Source organism: Semicossyphus pulcher, unplaced genomic scaffold (genome assembly GCF_022749685.1).
Source record: "Semicossyphus pulcher isolate SPU_LCO1_2020_fin unplaced genomic scaffold, fSemPul1.0.p SCAF_6, whole genome shotgun sequence".
Lineage (NCBI taxonomy): Eukaryota > Metazoa > Chordata > Actinopteri > Labriformes > Labridae > Semicossyphus > Semicossyphus pulcher.
The window spans coordinates 20093305-20105642 of NW_027211737.1; positions in this window are offsets into that span (position 1 = coordinate 20093305).

Below are 12338 nucleotides of genomic sequence, written 5' to 3' on the forward strand. Positions count from 1 at the left end.
AAGCGGCTGATTGCTGCTATTTTCCTGCTTCTCTCCTTTAGCAGAATTGTTTCCTGGCCCTTGGTGGATTGAGTTTATCAGGTGTTGAACAATGGGATAGGGGCTGTTTTTTTGAAGGTGTTAAACAACAGAATAGAATATTGCGGAAAAGGTTGCAACTTCCTTTTTTTTTTTACGAAACTAGAAAGCAAACTTTGTTTCATTTTCACCGCGGGGAGAGGGCACGAAACCTTTAGATGTGAAAAAAAAGAAGTCTGAGGTGCTTTGGATGCATTTCCACACATCTCTTGTTGAACAGCTCCGGCGCGTGGGAGGGAACTATTTTATTCTCAAATGTATTTATTCATGGATCTGACATTTTAAACAACCTCTGCGTGCCTGTGGAGTTACAAAGCAAGCTAATTTTCTATCATATTCCATAGATTTAGTGCTCTATCACGTTCCACAGCCTGTAAGATCTGAGGAATATTCACTTCCTGTCTGTCTCTCTTCGCCTCCTGCACGCCCAAAGCCTGAACCTGAACTTGGGAGTGCAGGCGTAGATTTATATGCATGCCCCTCCTTTGATGACAGGGTAAATATTCACACAGACAGCCAAGGTGCCCCCGTCATTACCCATGTGCTGCGTGTTTGCCCACCAGTTAAATTCTTAGGGGGATTGTTTGGGGAGATGAATGGGGCCAAAGTGCTGAAGGACGTATCGGAGTTCAGCAAACAAAACCTCCGCAGATTGGCTCAGCAGCAGCTCGGTCCAGTGGGCAAAGTTAGCGGCGAGGAGGTGAGAGGGATAGAAAAAAGGGCCTTCGCGGGTTTTCGCCTGTCAATTAAGTCTGCCGTGAAGGTCTGCGAGGTGGAGGGTGCACGCCTTCTCTCCCGTCCTGTTGGATGTGGGGAGATAGCGGAGGTGCCGTTCATCTAAAATAGGAAAAAAACCCTGTCAATATTCAACTATTTAATAACCCTGAATGTGCCGCTCACGGTGCCTTTTGAAGACTGTGGGGTCTGCGTTTCCCTTTGATGTACTTTCATTGTCAGACTCTCAATCTGAAATCTTCCAAGATGGAATTGGTGACATTTTCTCTTTTTTCATTCATTCAATCCAACCTCAAAGGTTTCCTGCAGTATTTCTCCAGTCCAAGATGCTTTGTTGTATCAGGATGGGGGGTGGCAGGGGGGCATTCAAGTTGGCTGTAGTTCCCCACTAGGATTTCTATCACTGGGTAATGGAACACCAGCAGATTTAGGCAGGGATGTTACCGGCTAAATATATATATTTTTTATGTGCCTGGACTACGAAAGCGTAGACCTGGGTGTTCAGATTGCTCCAATTTAGTTCCTTTTTCCGACATCAGATACACGTTGAAGCCTCTGCACATGAACATGCTTTCTCTTAAACACACACATACAAAGACAAACCCTTTGTCCGTGCTGTAACACACTTCATATGTTCACATTTTGTGCCTCCATCCCGGGATGTTCGCTGAGTAACTCGCCACCTTATATAAATCTACCATTACAGCTGTATCCCACTTTGTTGATCTCTTGTTGGGCATTATGTATGTTGTAAGTTCAACCTGTATGTTAATTGAAAAAACATTAAAGTGGATGGAATCTGGAATATTCTTCTGCCCTTATGTGACATTATAAACACAGCTGCTCTTGATGTGTGAAATAAAGATGCTTAGTAGGCGACTCAGGCTGTGTAGGCCTGCAGCTACAGGTCAAAGTTAATCAAATGTACCGTTTCAGGTTCGTCAGAAACCAACAAGTCCGTTATACATTCCCAGAAACTGTTGATCCAAAAGCTTCAGTAGCAGATTTTATTGGTAACTTAACACGAGGAACACAAAAGGCCCCGATTGTTGGTCATTCTTGTGGGCGGCTGTGGCTCAGTGGTAGAGTCGGTCGGTAGATCCGATCCCCAGCTCCCTCAGGCTACATGTCGAAGTGTCCTTGGGCAAGACACTGAACTCCAAATTGCTCCCGGTGGCATAGCCAACGGGTATGAATGTGATAACTAATTGAAAGTTGGGCATTTTACGTAGCAGCCTCAGCCATCAGTGTGTGAATGGGTGAATGTGACATGTAGTGTAAAAGCAACTTTGAGTGGTTGCAAAGAGCGCTATATAAGAACAGTCCAGATTGTGTCATTTTGTGGAGGGCTTTGATTCCACAAAAAGTCGTTTTTTTCCTGCATTTTAAAGAAGAATGCACACGGTAGTTTCTACGGAAGCCCTAAGTGGACATGTATCCATACATTTTATTTACTCCGTTTTCATGTGATAAGTTAATTTTCGTTTTTTCTCAAGATCTCAACTTCTTTTTCTGGTTATCTCCGGATCAGCGTTTGGAGGGTTACTTTAAAAATGTATTCTGATACAGTTAAAATATTGAATCAGCCTAATCCGAGTATCACAATTTTAAAGTAACTGATTACTTTCAGTTACTTTTGGATTGCTTCACTAAAGACAAGAGAAAAGACATTTCAATGCTAATAATGTGTGAATGTGAATTAATAGCAATTATGCACATTTAAATGACTTTGTTAAGTTTGATATTCACACTACTTCCCATTCAAACTTCAAGTAAACTGCCATAAACTTATTCCAGTCTGGAGCTTGTGTTTTTACCCACACCATCCCGGCTGCGACCATCACCAGAGTCACAAACTGTTTTTCAGTAGTAGTAGCAGAAGACGACAGGTTAGCTCACATTTTTTTCCTGTGCAGCTAACGTTAGCGGTTGGTGTTACCTGTAAATGCTTTATTTCGAGCCCTTGGATAATGACAGCATTTTCACAGCCGGAAGGTAGAACCGTGATGTTGCTTCCATTTTCTCCTCTGAAGACAAAATGATGGCAAAATTTCCACCCAGTGAAAGCATTTTTTCACCACAGGCCGTGGCAACCAGAGACTGTTGACGGCAACTTAGAGGAGTGGTGTTTTGAGACTTGTGTGTCGACGTGAAGTGTCGTAAAGTGTGCGTGGTATTATCAGAGACGGTCAGACGGACGGTTTAGAAATGAGACGCCAGATGTTATAGAAAATCTTTGGTATTATATCGTCGAGATGGATGTATGTCCGCTTAGGGCTTCCGTAGTTTTCGATATGCAAATTCTGTTCCCGGTCTGACCCCGGGTGTACTAGAGCGTAATGCTTCTGGCTTGTAAAAGGTCAGCAGACTATAGGAGTTAGGGCGAGTTTATAAACTTCTTTCTCTCTTTTACCTTCAATTTGACTTCACTTTTACATATGTCTTTAAAGAAAGGTTATTATGCGACATTCTTCAACTCAATGATAGCCTCCCCTCCTTGACCTTTCGCCTCAAAACATCTTATAAACATACAAAACATGTTTGTTATGGGGATGCTCGAACACTCAAAGCGCTGCTCTGAGACCAGGCAGTTATGATACAGATTCTATGTCACACCAGTGCAGGAAGAGTCCCTGTGAAATGAGTAGGGCGGACTTTCCCTCACTATAAAGTATCTTTCAAGGTCTGTCTGGAGGAGGACATAACTATAGAGCCCACACTCCACATCGCACAGCTGTAATGTCTAACAACTTCCTCCATTTCTCCTCCTCATATTCAGCTAATTTGAGTCTCCCCGTCTCTCTGCGCTGCGCCTGTGTGCTCTATACATCTTCACCCACCATTCCCTCACATTTTCACTCTGTGCACTCTCACTCTGGAGGACCTATACACCGGCAGATAAGAGGAAATGAAGTCTCGTCTGCACAATTTGAAGCGCTGCTTTGAAGCTGAATGCGAAATAGCAGCTCCGCTCCTCTCTGCTCCTCTCCGGCTGGTAAAATAAGGGCCCTCTCGTTAAAAGCACTTTACCTGTGCTCCCTCTATGGATCATTGCTCTCATTAAACAGATTTGGGGTTACATTCAAATCACAATTACTCCGAGCACTAACTGTTAATGGGCACAAGGGTTGAAAGAGTAAGAGAAATGTTTCTGACATTTCTTTTTATATCTCTCTTTGAGCCGGGATGAGAACACATCAAAAGGTGTAAGGTGAGGCATAAACCAACCTAAACCTGAATGGGGATTGATTTCAAAGAAGTGCAATATTGAACTGCGCCTGAAATCACATGAAAAAAAATTAAACTTTACACTAGATTATAATCTTATAGTCTGCTGGGAGAAGTTACTTATATAATGATGAAACGTTTCGAGTACAGAACTGCAGACTTCTCTGCACACTGAACTGGAGAAACTCTGTGCCCTTACGTGACCTTTCAATACTTTCTGTGTGAGTTTCTCTGCTACAAACATTACTGTGTGTTTGTGCGAGCGTGTGAGTGTGTGTTTGTCTGGGGAGTCTTGTATATGTACCAGACTGTCGAGAACAGCCCCCTGGGTCCTACGGCACAATGCCAAGACGAGTGGAGCAAGATACTTTCATCCGCTCACCACAGAGATCCTGCTGTGTGTCTGTTTGTGTGTGCGTGTGTGTGTGAGGGCATGCATGCATGTGTTGTGTTTGACTGAATGGTAAAGGAGGGAGATGTATGTCACCTTGGGATCTGCAAGAAAACAGACGAAACATACTTTTTTTGTGTTGCAGCTTTTTCTAATTTGACACTTAAATCGTTTCGATGTAACGATATTTAAATGACAATCTGCACTTTGCACCAAATGTTCCGCACATAAAGACAAACATCTTTAAAACTCATAGACTCATTGCTTCCTCTGAGAGCTTTTTAAGCTAGTAACCTGCTGAACGCCTGAGGAAAAGCGAGCAATAATAAGTGTATCATTAGCAACGAAAAGAAGCCAGAATGTGGATTTTCCCTGTGAAGCGTCCTCGTGTGTGCGCTTCAGATTGATAGGATATACAGTATGCACACAATTTAGCATTTTCTGTATGTTCATGAGCATGCATGTGGTTGCACCTCGCTGCTACTTTGCTGCACATGTTTGTGTGTGTATGTGTTTTTACTGTATGTGTGAGGGCCTCTCCCGGTGACTGCCTAGGGCAATAGCACAGGATGTAATCCCGTGTATGCCTCCAGTCTCTTAGCTGCCTGCGTAGATGTGGAGGAACGTTTTAGCCCCTGCAGTGTGCCGTAGGGCACGAGCGCTCACCCTCCCGCTCCGCTAACAGACAGCAGCTGCCTGCCGCAGCTCCAGCACTGTTTCCTTCCTCGCTTTCACCATGTGTGTGTGACTCTCCCTCCACTCTGTATCCGTGTGGCAGAGTTCAATTTCCAGCAATGAGAGATGACTTAAGCAGGGAGAAATTGACTTTTGACAGCCATTATATTAAAGTAGGCACACTTTCACACATTTGTATCAGTGTGTGGAGGTGAAGAGCACTCTCTGCCTGGAAATCAAATCATCTACTTAATGTAAAGCCTTAACTTGATTGGCACTTGGTTGTACAGAAGCTAAGAAATATAGCATGTAAAACAAGCGTATGGTGAAGCCAACTGTCGTGCACTGATTGAAAACGAAGTGCAGACATCCTTAGCGCTCAATTCAGGTTCCATGACAGGCAATGAAATTTCATTTGACAAATGAATTCAAGGAGACAGTCTGACATGAAAAGCTTCATTCAGAAGGAGCAGAGAAATAATATCACTTACAAAGAAACACATCAAGGGAAATTATCCAAGCTCTTTCTATGTTCTTCAATAGATTTCCTGATAAATTCGATTTCTTTTTTCAAACTAAAATTGCACTTAATTTTGGTCACAAAGTAAGGCTGCACAACTTAAATAATATTATCCTCCCGAACTGACACTGCACACATTTGGCCCAAATGCATTCTGCTGGTACTTGAAACTTAAGCCATGCCATTATAAAAGATAGAACATGCGCACACATCTCTGACTGACTCCAGACTCTCATTGAGCTCTTTCATCTCTTATCCGTTCTGAATCGTGTAAAAGTTAAAGCAATCACATGATTGCGACGCTGAACAGCTGCTCAATGGCCCAGTTCGCTGATTTTCAACCTCAGTCCTATCATGCCATTACAGGGAGCTAATGGCATTATGGTAGGAAAAAAATGCAATTTCGCTCTGTGCCTTTGGAAGACGCTATCCGCTTCTCCAATGGGGCCTGGAAAACCTCCGCCAGACTACGTAAAACGCGTCATCTGGCGGAGGCCAGGGAGCTCGCTAAACTACACTTCCTCAATCTTGGACGCCCGCCTCCGATGTCATGTCTCGTTCAAAATAATCAGGTTTGAAATGTAGACTGCAGACCTGAAGATGTTTTAGACGATCCACCGGTATGTTCTCGTTGCATTTCGGATTCTGTACCGCTCTGAGCCATTGCCTGCAGCGAAACAGTAGTTTTTCACTCCAGCGTCTCTCGCTGGGCCGTTCCTTTCATATGGAGGGGCGCAATGCACACTGGGTGTTGTAGGAATGTAGAATGAGCGAAACCACAAGCTGTTTGTACGACTTTCTCCACAACTATGGCGCCAATTTCTAATATTATTGCTTCTATCGATTACAGAGCGGCTTTTTCCAGGGGCGAACTGCTCCTTTATTAGTGTTAATAAAGATCGAGACACACGTCAAAGCACATCGTGATTGGAAAAATCCTAAACATGACCCTTCTCTGGGATGTCGTCTAAGGCCAAAATGCCTCTACCCTTTGGGTGACTGACACAATACAATCACCCACTGGTCGATTTAAGAATACCACTGGTGCTTTGACAATTCGCCGTGAAACCAGCCGTAGCCTTTTTCCTCTTCTGTCTGTGTCCTTATGCCTTCGGCCGGTCATTATTCCCAATGCCCGACCTCCTGTGGTGGCGATCTAGAGCTCTGATGAGGTTTCACAGGGCTGAAGGAGTGACAGGTGGTCCTGATGATAACCATCTATTCACCCCCTTTCCATCTCACCATGCTTCAATCCTCCCCCATTGATCTCACCTCTGATGTCCACGCCTGCAACAGAACACAGGAGAAAGGTAGATCAATAGGTGTCATAATCGATAGGTCAGGATGAGGAATCACTCAAAGGTCAGCCCCGATCGATTCCCACATTATTGCACTCTGACCTCTCTGCTGCTGCGCGTTGGTCATTAACTATGAAACCCCGCAGGACGCCAGCACCCCTGCCTGCTTTTAGCAACATCAGCTAATCCTAATTATTAGTTCCGCTCTGGCTGGAGGGGCAGATGATGACTCTTTCTTCATCTGTGTGTGATGTGTTATGTTATGATATCTGCCCGGCCCTCGCACCTCTGACCCGTCTCTCCGTGAGACGGGTCCTCGTTAGGAGAAAGTGCGCTTGCCCCCCGCTGCATGCAGCCGCGGCCATACAACCATCATTAGTGAGTGACAGGGCCGGATGTGGCTGCCGTGCTGCAAGGATCTCGGACCGGCATTCTTGAGCTTCTTGAGGCGATCTTGGAGCTGATCGGCGGGCTCCGGCTCTCAAATCTTTCACCACTCTGCTAAGAGTGACCCTGCTCCTCTACCGAGCTTAGACATCCACCCTTGCTCTCAGAGGACAGGATCACCTGGCTGAGCTAAATCTGATTTTCACCTCTGTCTAGATCGGTGTGAAGCTATGAAGGAGTTTTGACTGGCTGTAGAAATGCAGTGTCATTGGGGGTACAAGAGTCGTCTTAGGTAAGGCTCTGTATCTTATTGATTGAGATTCCTCTCTGTATTTAAAGCCGCTGGAACCTTGTAATTTAGGGCCTTTTTGTTAGCATCTGAAAGTATTAAAAATTTGCCTCTATCCAATTTTGACTTATTTAAGTTTCTGTAAACCTTTCTGATATTTGGCTTGGATATATATTGCAAATATTGCGCACTTAATTTCACGGATTAATCATTGAAACAGTCTCACCGCAGCTACTCAGATGTTACATCCAGCGTTATCAAATACTGCAAGTGATTATTGGGGGGCCGCGTGTGTTGAGTGTCGACGGTAGTTGTCCAGTTTCAGGTTCAGGAGTTTAGTGTGAGACAAGGGCTCGGTGACAGGTGAACAACTGTGTAATTATACGGCACTAGCGGCACCACACAGCTGACATTCAGCATTGCAATTAAACTTTGAGGACGAATAGTGGCACCTCGGCTAATGTTGCATGTGTATGTTAACTGCTAACTCAGATGGCAGGGCAGACTCAGACAATTCAAACACATAAAACTGACATTTTAAAGATCATAATGCAAATATCCTTAATCAATTTTGAGTCAGTATAGAAACTGAATTAAACAAAATAAAATCCAGATATTGACTCGGACGTTCAGAAAAAAAAAAGAAGTCAGGGTTGTACCGTGGCCAAACGACTACACTCCTCTCTTTTGACCCTCTAAACCCGTTTTGTCCGGCTCTTCTTCCCTGAAATGGCATTAGCATAAATCCCCGGCCCGTAGAGGTAATGATGGCGTGAAATTATGGCTGCCTCAGCAGACCTCACTCCCCTCTCTGCTCTCCCTCCCTCTGGGTCCAAGGCCTCAGCCTTCGTCTGAGACCGTCTCCCATGCCTCCTTCTCTCTCTCCTTCCTCCTTCTCACTCTTTCTTCTCCTTTGCCTCCTGGTTCCATTCAAAGGGAATGTGTAACTGAATTTGAAATTGAGTGCCCTTCTTTCAAGGACCACAGCTAATGAGACGTTTTGCCTTGAAATCCAGGGCTGTGAGGGGGGAGACCCTGATGGGTGTAGATGATAGCCACCCTGTACGTCAGGTGTGAGGCTGTCCGGATCCCTCACAGCTGAGAAGGGGAAAGGTTGCTTTCTATAGGGCTGAGAAATGAGGATAAGCCTTTACAAGAACGAGCACCCTTCTCTGGGTCACCTGGGGCTGCCATTGTGAATCCAAAAGCCGACCTGAAATAATACGCCCGTGTGATCTGCATCTCTGGGCCGACACCAGCCCGGCCTCCTCCTTTTGCATACATGTATTAGGAGCCATATTGGGGGGAAAAAAGGAGCCCATAAGGGTCTGGAGAGAGATAGGAGGTGACAATTAGATTGAGATGGAAGAGCTGGAGTGGGTCAGAGCGAGTCGAGGCAGGATGGAGTGCGGAGAGATGGAGGAGAGAGTCAAAGAGATGGAAAAGGGGGTCAGGCCCATAGAAACAGGTATACTTGACAGTTTGCGGTCCGGGGATCATCCGAGAGACGCCGCATGGGTGCAATGATGAAAGGAATGGAGAGCTTTGCGTCCTAGGGGTTCCTCCTTTAATCAGGGGCCCCGAGGAGAGAACCTTGCAGCCTGTGGGCCCCTGGCCGCTGCTAGCCACTGTCATGCTAATGAAAGAGGCTCAGGGTGTGAATGGAGAGGCTAGCTTGTTACCAGCGTGCTAATTAATGCATGCAGCAGGGGTGTGTGTGTGTGTGTGTGAGGGTTTTATGCATTTTAATGAGGTGTCTGTGTACGTGCGAGTGTGTGTATGCATGTCGGGATGACAGGGATTTGAGGCGTGGAGATGTGCGACCAAAATAGGGGCTGAAGAGTGCAGAGCACAGCAGATGCACGGAGGAGGAGTGTGGAAATCATTCGGTGGGAATTACCCGAAGTCGAGACTTTAACGAGAATCTGCCTCCAACATCATCTTAGTGCTCTAAGATAGGATGTTTCTCAGCTTCAAAGTACTGTTAGCGCAGCTCATCTAGGCTGCATCGGATATAACATTTAAAATTGTGCAGATTTAAGAGCTAATTGTTTGTTAATGCATATGATATGAGTCCTGTTAAAAACAAACCTGCCGGGTTTACTCTCCCAGGACCTCCTACATCACACTGTTCATCACTGCCCTTGTGTCCGTCATGTCCCAGACAATGCGCCTAAAGTTACCCCCAGATTTCTTCTAAGCGCCTCGCCCCAGACACCCCCTTTCTGTCTGCACCTTGTTCCCACGGACGCAAAGATAAGGGACTTTTTGGATGTCCACAGGCACAGCATATGGCCCTAGGCTGCAGCATTGTCTGAGCTGTTTGTCTAAGATGAACAAACGGCATTGTTGCACGTGTCACTCAGACAAGACGTAGGGGCGTGTGTCAGGGCGACGGGAATGCCATCAAAGCCTGTGACCTTTTAATTTGCTGCTGGCCTCTCCCACAGACCTCTGTGTCGGCCGAACAAGCCCCATTCTGTCACCCGGGACTCTATCAATCTCACTGCTATTGACAAGGGACGGATTCAATTTGACTGATGCAACACAGGAAGAGGGAAATCCATAAGATTTGTTATAAAATTTGGACATGTATAAAATCATTATTTCCTCAACGGGGGGCTGATTTAAATGAGGTTAAAGGCTGTGAGGTTGCGGCCTGTGAGAGAATCACCACAAGGCCTGAAATGTGAAATTGTCATCTTTGAAGAATTAAAATGATTTCTAGAGCATTCGCATGAATATCTCAGAGGATGTGACCCAGTACAGACGACGTACACTCATCAAATATGCTCCACTTTTTCTCCATCAATCAGCTTATGCACATTTTTAACAGACGCTTGGAGTTTTTAGGGGAGTTATCTTTTGCTTAAAGGCTGCAAAAAAGTCAAACTTGTATTTATATTTGATTGAATAGTGAAATAATATTAAGATTAGACACATGTTGAATTTTTTTATTATTAAAAGCTGCATGCATTTCTGTCCTGTGCACTTATTCACTGCTGGATAACAGAACATATAGGTCACTGTCTCTGAGTGCCACACACACTGGAGATCCTACATTTTGTTCCACCAGCACCGCCGCCCATATCCCATCCTACCCCCCAACCTTGTCCGCCCTGTAAAGTGCCATTATAAAAATGTCAAGGGGTCCCTCTCTCTCGTCCTGCCTGTCAAAATCATGTGCCATTATGCAAATCGATGTGTGAACACACACTCTCAGAGATTTACATAGGCTATACGGGCTATAGGCGGCGGTGAATTCAGATGATTACAGAATTAATCCTAGAGATACATATTGCATATGTACATCTATGAAAATGAGGGAATATTTTACATTTGCCCTTGAAGGTTAAAACATTATCAGTGCATTAACATGTATGTGGCAGCTGAGGATCAGGAGGTAAGCAGGTCGTCCGGTAATCACAGCGATGGGGGTTTGATCCTGAGCGCCAAGTTGCACCCGATGGGCAGGCCGGCGTCTTGCATGGCACTCTGTCGCCAAAGAATGAATTAAAAAGAGGAATTGTTAAGCAGTCCATTCACCATCATTTCAAACAACATCATTGTTTCTTTTTTTATCTGTGTTCCAATGACATTTTTGTAGTTTTTCCAGCCTGAAAAGAAACATTTTTCTGCAAAAAGAATGCATGAAAAAAATCTAATTTTCTTTCAAGAATTAAAGCCAAGTACGTCTCTATGGCCTGCAGTCCAACCCAAGTCAGTCAGACACATGCTCAGATTTGAATATATTCTCTGAGTTAAGAGGATTTCCATCCACTGATACTTTTTTATTGAAGAGATCATGCTAAATGGTCCGATGCCAGCACCCTCTTAAATTGGGTTTTAAGTGATTTTCTCAGTGGCTATTAGACAGAAGTGCATATGTGATTTTATCCTTTTACATTTCTTAACCCTTTCCTCTTTCTCTGAACTTAAATGTGTGAATTACAGTGTGTGTGGAGTGGTTTCACCGCTCTGCAGAAATGGAAAATGTGTGCGTGAGAAAAGAGGTAAAGCGGGACGTAAGAGGCAGAAATATGTAATTTTTGGTGAAAGGCATGGATGTACCTGAAGTGGAGGTCAGCCCTATAATGTAACCATTTGTATGAAGGATCATTAAAGCCATTACTATGACTTTCAGCGCTTTGCTTCTTAAGTAATGACAGAGGTCCTCCCATCGAGGGCAGGGGGAAAGACTTATGTGTTTCCTTCTGCTGCACCTGAACGTTACATTACAGAAAATCAAGACAGGCCAGATAACTTCACCGCTCTCTGACACATCAGGAGATCCATTTGCTGCAGAGAGAGGATAACAGAGAGAAAGACGGAGAGAAAGGGGAAAGAAATACAGATCGGGCCTTCTGTTTTGACAGCCCTGAGCCAGAATATTTCTCCGCTGTTTGTTTCTCAGAGCAGAGGAGTCATGGATGTGCTTTGAGTGACAGTGAGGCCGATGCACGCTGACATGTGGAGCTGCTTCACATTTCCTCTAATTGCTCCGCGTTGCCCGAGCTTGGCACACATGTAGAGCATGGTAAGAGGGCGTCTTTTTAGGTCGAAACAGAGGGTGCTGTGATTTGGCATACAAAGAGAAAAAGAGGCACGGGGGGGGAGACGAGGAAGAAGAGGAGGAGGAGGAGAAGAAGAGGAGGTTTTCCATTATTCCTGATAGACTCCTCTGAAGGACAGAGAGGTGATGGCCTCGCTTGTACAACTCTGTGGCATAATAATGCC